We start from the raw sequence: 8,412 nt of genomic DNA, 5'->3' as shown, positions 1-8,412 counted from the left end.
TCTTCTTTTCTTGGTTATTTCTTTGGGTGTTTGTTTTGCCCATATGAGGATTCTTTTGTGCAAATCAAAGTTATGGTGCATTTGAGTTATTCTCTATAGAAAACCCTAAACGCAATCTACGAAAACAAGAAAGAAAAAACAAACACAAAAGAAAGAGACAACCAACCACAACGCAAAGATATACGTGGTTCGGCAACGTGCCTACGTCCATAGGAGATGAGAGCTACTTTACTGGCACTGGAAAATAGGGTTACAATAGCTATCTTCCTCACGCATCTCTGATTACAAAGAAATTTGCGCTTTTTCCTTAACACTAAAAAGAACTTCCATCGCTACAATATATAGAGTCCTATACAAATTACCAAGACACCCCCATGTACGGATACAAAACTTTCCCTCGGGGCCTGCTGCCCCCAAACCCCCGCAAGGGTCGAGTTCACCGAGTCTACTTGGTAAAATGACTCCTTCAGTCCTCAAGCCTTTCGGGCATTTAACAGCCCTTTGGAGTCGTCTCTTTGACTCCACCTTTGGCAGATATATTTCTTCAGCATACAAGACATTAATCTTCAACATTTTTTTTTTTTTTTTTCTTTTTTTTTTTCTTTTTTCTTTTTTTTTCTCTCTTTTTTTGGCCTTAAAATTTTCTTCCACCTCATTTTGTTCCGTGAATTCTATTATTAATGCATGTATTGCTTGCTTGAATTTAGTGGATGTTTATTCTAGCAAAGTCCACAATTTTTGAAGAACCTTGGGTTCAGTCACAGAATTTATTTTTAGTTTTTTCTTTTACTTTTTGTTTCGGGGAAAAATATTTTTTGGATAAATGGTGATCGAATTAGTGTAAATCATTTTCAATTCAAGTTCGACAATTTGGTTGATTTAGTTTTTTTATTTACTTTGGAATTAGGCTATAAATTATCTAATCTCTTAATCCACCTATTAAATTAATTTGAATCAGGCCTGGCAAATAAAAGAAATCAAACCAATATGTCTAGAAAATAAAAAAAATGAAAGATTTTAACCACTCAATTGAATAATTTTCCTAAAAATTACAAAACCAAAACTATTGTGCATGGTAAATGGATTTTGAAATGGTGGCGATCGTGTAAATTTGCAGCATGTTAGAAAAAACTAAAAATTTTCTCAACCCATTAATTTAAGTTTACATTTTTTTTTTCGATTTTGAGCTCATTTATCCCAGATAAATGAGTGTTATGTACTTATCAATGTACATTACATGCATGGATTAATAGGAATTTTATATGGATGATGTTATGAAATGCCGGTGATTATAGATATTGCAATTTTTCTCTAAATTTGCAGCAACATGCTAGTTGCACTGCTCTTTATGAGAATATTAACTATTTTTTGTATATGAATGAGGAAGAAATGCTAGCTAATTATTTGTATAGTAAGAATTTTTTATGTGTATAAATGATTATGTGAAGAGAGAATGTGTATATTGGTAGCACCCTTATGATATTTATAGGTTCATGGTTTTGTTGATATTGTTGTATGTGATGAAGATAACATCTTAGAAATATTAGGAGTGTTAAAAGAGTAGTAATTAAAGCCCGACAATTATATGATAAGGAAAATCTTTAATTCCAGCTCTAGAATTTTTGGAATAATTATGACTTAAAACGAGTCGATAAATGTCCAATTAGAATTTCCTTTCATGTTTATGGGTCTATAAAATAGGATGGACCTAAAGCTGGACACAAAGAACATAATTGACATGGAGTTGGAGAGTATTTCAGGTATCCATGTTATTGAAGAGTATAACGATAATGAAACAAATAATATTATTCATGTGGATGGTGACAATGGCAGCGACTCTTATGTAAGTCAGGATGAGACTTGCACGGTAGAGCCAATAACTTCGAAATGTAATGATGAGGTTCCACAAGAAGGTATGCGGTTTGAATATCTTGAAGCCGCATTTGATTTTTATAATAAATATTCAAAAAGAATGGGTTTTAGTATTCGTTGTTCTTCAACTCGTCGATCAAAAAATATGGGTCGGTCATTGCTCGTGAATATGTATGTTCAAAACAAGGTCTGTGGCACAAGAAGTGTGAGGGGAATCAATCTCGACCTTATACAAAGATAGAGTGTCAAGCAAAGCTAAGAATCAAGAAAGATGAATATGGCATATGGTTCATTACGAAACAGGAGAAAGATCATTCTCATGCCTTTACTTCACCATCCAAAGTCCATCTCCTTCGGTCACATCATACAATTCCGAAGGCCATCAGAGAGATGATCTACATGTATAACTCGTGTGGGTTAACTGCCCCAAAGATAACAAAAGTGTTGTCTACATAGGTTGGAGGTCCAAGGAGTTTGCCTTTTGTGGAAGTAGATTGCAAGAATGTAATATATTACAATCGGAAAAAAAAATCAAAATTGATAGGTAGGGATGCAGAGAGTTTGATGGAATTCTTTGCTACTAAGAGTGCCACGAACCTATTATTTGCATACAAGATACAAATTGATGAAGATGGGCGCTTAACCAATGTGATATAGGTTGATGCATAGTCAAGGATCGCTTACGACTTCTTTGGGGATGTAATTATATTTGATACAACATACAAAACCAATGCCTATGGGATTCCATATGCCCCAATTTTAGGAGTAAACCACCACACAAAAACTATATTCTTAGGATGTGCTTTGCTCTATAGAGAGGATGAGGAGTCTTTTACATGGTTGTTCACAAAGTGGCTCGAGGTGATGAATGGATGTCAATCCAAGACAATTATCACCGACCAATATAGGGAAATGGCCCTTGCAATAAAAAATGTATTACTGGAATCCCGACATCGCTTGTGTAGATGGCATATTACATAAAAAATTGAGCAGAAAATGGTGCAAGTTGAGCGCAAACATCCATCATTCCGTAGGGATTTATACAAGTGTATTGACCATTGCACCACCTTCATGGAATTTGAAGATGAGTGGCGAAGAATGATAGAAAGATATGAATTGATTAACAATGATTGGATTGAGTCGCTATATCAAATCCGACACCAGTGAATAGATGTATATTTGCAAGATTGCTTCTCTGCTGGCAATAGGACTAGTGGAAGAAGCGAAGCCATGAATAAGGACATCAATGCCTATGTAAATTCCCATACTAACTTGACTACATTTGTTAGCTGACTTCAAGAGTTAATTGATAAATTTTTTGATGAGGTAAACAGTACAGACTTCAAATCTCATAATGAAGCACCAGTTATGAAGATTGCGACCCGCATGGAGAGGCAAATGGCTCAACTTTACATCCCAATTGTCTTTAAAAACTTCTTTCAGTCAGAGTTGATGAAGGCCACTGATCTTACTTGTGAAGTGCAAGAGGATGATGGGATGATATGCACTTTCAGTTTGAAAGAATATTGTGCATGCCACCTTGCCCACGCAATTGCATTCAGTAATAATGAGGAGAAAGTAACATGTAGCTGCTATCTATATGAGCGCATGGGTATCCCTTATAGTCATATACTTATGGTATTTGTTTTAAAATATATCCTTGAGTTACCCCATAACTATATAATGAAGTGATGGTCAAAGGATGTGACAAAGGGAGTTGCTCGTGATGGTTTTGGAATTCAAGTAAGGGCCAATCGTGAGGATGCCTATTCCATGTGCTACAATGATCTATTTCAACGACGCAACATGCTATTAGCTAATGGGGCCGTGAGTCCCAGTGTATGTGAATATGTAAAGATGGTTATAGATGAGGGATGTGACAAAGGTGCTGCTAGAGTGGACGAGGAGAAAGCTTCCACAAAACAAGTCTCTCCTACCCCTAGTAGCCCTACGTTCTTAGGAACACCTGCCTTTGTGTGGATCCCATCTTCTTAGTGGCTACCAACCCACATGTGACTATAAAGGCTCCAACTTGTGCAAAGCTAAAGGGACGACCACCTACCCACTTCAGAATCAAACCTCGTTACAAAGAAAGAACAAGTAAAAGAAAGTGTGGTGGTTGTGGAGTCATAGGTCATGATAGGCGTAATTGTGCAAGGTACGAACAATCATATTTCATAGTTGTGAGTTTAGGTTTTCAAAACTAATTGAAGTATTATTTATTGTTTCTTTAATACTTTGATGACTCAAGTTTAATGATTATGAACGATTTTGTGTTAGCTAGTTACTTAGATCCAACTTGTGAAATATTGTTAAAAAAATGCTCTTAATAATAGAATCTATTACATGAAAATTGCTTTCTCAGATGCTCTAAATATTATTGAGTTGTTTTCCTTTTATGTTTTGGTAAGGGAGTGTCACTATCGAGGGCCCAAGGAACTCCCCAAGAAGTATGGGTAACACTCAAAGCGCTGTGGCTAAAGAGCAACGATGATTGGCCTTTAATTTGATATTTAATTGATTTTTTTATATGTAATTACACATTTTTTTGGATATCTACTTATATATATTTTTTGGCAATTTTGATGTTGGTTACCCTGTAAGGTATGACATTTGTGTAAGAAGCAAGTGTGTATTTAAGTGTGTGATAATTTTCTATGTATATGAGAATGGATTAATGTAGAAAACAGAGGTATTAAATTTGAGCCCTTATGATAAGCATGGAAAAGTGTGGAAGATGACATTTGTGGAAAACATAGCCTTTCTTCAACTTAGGCTATTGATAATGTTCATGGTAATTTGTCATTGTTTATGCTAAGAAGATGTGAAGTATTAGACCTACTACTGCATAATTTGTATATATATATATATATATATATATATATATATATATATATATATATATATATATATATATATATATATATATATATATATATGAGCATATTAGTGGGTCTAATGTGCTGAGTTGATGTGTCTACTCAATTTTAATATATCTTGTCTTGCTCATTATTTTTACAAATCAGCATATTTCAGGTCCCTACTTATGCAACAAATTTGTTGGGATGTGGGATATGTTGTAGTCGATCCTTCAACACACTCTCTCTCTCATTACAATAGATACCAAATGCTCTCTCTCTCTCTCTCTCTCTCTCTCTCTCTCTCTCCCCCCTCCCATAAGTTATGCAACCACAAACCAGAAATGCGTGAAAAAAGTGAAACATTCAACATATAAGAATAATAAAGTTCACAAAACAAATGATGCACTCTTATTCAACCCCCTAGGGATTATAAACCAGAATTTTACCCTATAGACAACCAAATGAAAACAACATGAGCTACAAAGCCCTGAATGATTAAACATATACTTAAGAGGACAAATGAATATCATGCATGTCACTTGCATATTCAGATCTTGCCCAGCTCATGGTCAGGAAAGGCAAAAACGTGCTCGCTTTGGTTAGAGTAACCATTGATGCTAATGGGTGGTTGTGATTGGCTAAGTTAGCAGGTAGCAATAGGCCTTCCACCACTGTCTGAACATTTCTGAAAAATCCTCAAGGCTCATGCCACCATACATATTTAGGCTATTAGTTAGGGTCAAAAGGTAATGTTGATGAGGGGCCTGAGATCAGTGGCCTAGCTTCTGATTCTTATCATCCGGAATGAATCTCCACAAAGGCCTGATAAACACAACACAAAGGATCAAAATAAAATGATTTTGTTTTTTCTTATTTTGTAAAATTAAAAGTATCTCTAGTTCATATTGTCAGCAAAATATTTTGCACTTCCATGTGAATAAATGAATTACCAACATGTGGTTGATAAATGTATAATAACTTGAAATTAAGAAAAAAAATTTGCTTATGTAATAATTATTTGAATGGCTTCCAAAGGAAAGAAACACGTTACTGGAATTAAAATGAGAGAGCATCCAAATAACCAGTTACATGCACACCAAGAAACATATAGCTGTTTAAAGCTTGTGAACATAATGAAGAAGCATAAAACATTAGAATTACTTCACAATACCAATCACAACAACTTAACAAATGCATATAACTTGATTGTGAATAGTTGCATTATTTATATGAAATATCAAAATCCCATCTAAATTAATGAATTATTCACTAATTAGGTTAACCAATTGAAATTTATAACAAAGGTCTTATTGTATAAGAATTACTTGAATTACTATTAAAATAAAATTAGCAAAATTACATGAACAAGAATTTGGGAATTAAATCAGTATTTAAATGACTATTTACATGCCCATTAGGAACCACGTTTGAATTCTTTAGACATCAAAATTGGAAAAACCATTATCACTTACCAGCCTCGCCCAAGTTCCCATTGCCATTGTGTTCAAATATTTTACTAAATCTAGCAAGAAAAGAACGATAAACCAAATAGTTTTTACCCCATCATGAATACTCATAGCTAGCAATACAATCTCTTTTAAAGTCACTAACAAACCAACCCTTCCCAAGAGGTTACACAGTAAGCGAATTAAATCGTTTCCCATATCATTTGGATCAAATTTACTTCAACATTTATCATGTGAAGATAGCGGGCCATTCTTCACTACAATAATAAAAGAATAAGAAGGAAAACCAAAATAAAAAGATCATATTTCACCATTCTTGTAGAAAAATTTATTGCTTTAAAGGGCCCTTGTCTTAATATGGAGGATTTATAGGCATACATCCCTTTGCTCAGCCAAGTCAAAGAAGTGAAAGAGGTCATACACATAAATGGAAGCCATAATATAGCACATAAATTCATATGAAAGCGAGACATATGCAAATATCCATTTGCTCATCCAAGATCGAAAAGGAAATTGAAAGAGAAATACACCCAAATGGAGTCAATAAAAAAAAAACCCAAGTTATCTATAGCAATCCTACCATGCCAATTGAATCATTTCTTTTAACTGGGATAAAAATAAAAACAAATAAAACCAAGAAAGACCACAAATTTTGGTCCATTTGGGTCCCTAAGACAATGAAACATCTGTCTGTTAAAAGAACGCAAGAAAACAGGGAAACCCTAGAATGGTGATGGATATGAACATACCTTGCATTGGCATGAAATAAGAGCCAAAAACCATCCCTTTAGGGTTGGCCTAAAAATCATTCATGACTAAAGAAGAAGAAGGAAGGAATTTACAACGGATAGAGCAAACATCTAGCCAAGGTCAGAGCTGCTTAATTGGGGTAGCAGGAGCAAAGCAGAACACCACCCCATTAGATAAACCCACTCCAATCATAGAGAAAAATCATGTCTTCAGATAAACCCACTCTAACTATACAGAAAGTCCTATATTTTAAAGAGAGAGAGAGTATTATGTAACAAAATGGTTCATCTTCCTTATTTTGATAAAGGATTAGGTTTTCTTTCTATGAGAGAAGAGGAAAGGCCAAAGAGTTATGGAGAGAGAAGTTTGAGAAAGTGAGAGAATGTTAGGGAAAATGGGAGAATCCATTAGAGAAGAAGGTTTTGTTTTTGATTTGTGGGTAGATGGAGAAGTTGATAGAGAGAAGAGAAAACTTTTCGCTTTTGTTTGTGGATAGATGCAGAAGTTAGAGAGAGCAGAGAGAAAAGTAGGGTTGGGCTTCCTTTTTAAGAAGCCAAAATGGTTTTCGAAAGGTCAAGTTAACCAGCAACGGGAAGCCCCCGTTATTTTTCATTGGGTGTTGCGCATAATCCTTGCCATCCAACGAATGGAGGGTGGAAATGACTTGAATCCAACTTCAACAGTTTCAGTTGGTAAAGAAACCGCACCCCAAGTTTAATGAGTTTCATTATTTTGTAAACTGCTTGTACAATTACCTGTATTGCGCTCTTCTTTCATGAGAAACAGGAAATCATACAGTTCTTTTACCTATTAATGTTCACGAAAAAACAAATTCATATAATCTCACTCTTGAAATAAATGGTCCTGCCCGCATGAAATAATTGGGAAAGGTTTCTATACTTCCCCTACAATATAGAAGATCTATGCTTCCCCTACCATCCAACCGCCCAATTTTGATCAAGAGATCCACTCATCGTTTGATCTTAGATCCGACGTCTCAAAGTATTTTATTTTTAGTTTTTTTATACAAATTATAGGAATATGAAATTTGGTACGTGCCATCTTCTCATTGGGGCGCACCTATAAAATATATTAAAATAATTTTTTGATAAAATATAATGACCAAAATACCCTTGAAATTTTCAGGGGTATTTTGCTCATTTTATGTTATTGAAAATATGTTTTTTATATTTTTTGCTAGTGCGAGTTCAATAGAGGATTGGACGTCCAAAATTTGGTGTCAAAATAGCTTATAGAAAAAAAACAAATAGTGTAGACACGTGAAATTGTGATTGGGGCAATCTTAGCCCTCCATTCAAAATGGATAATTGGATAAGGGGAAGTATATAAGTTTTATGTTGTAGGGGAAGCATATAAAGCTTGCCTGAAACAATTTTCCTTATCTATTACTCCTCGAGTGAAACATATTGTTTGGATCTCAAAATTTGGAGATGTAATCTCTA

Source organism: Amborella trichopoda, chromosome 5, assembly GCF_054954075.1.
Source record: "Amborella trichopoda isolate Santa Cruz 75 chromosome 5, AtrichopodaSantaCruz75HAP2 v2.0, whole genome shotgun sequence".
Taxonomy (NCBI): Eukaryota; Viridiplantae; Streptophyta; class Magnoliopsida; order Amborellales; family Amborellaceae; genus Amborella; species Amborella trichopoda.
Note: the sequence above shows the minus strand (reverse complement) of the source record.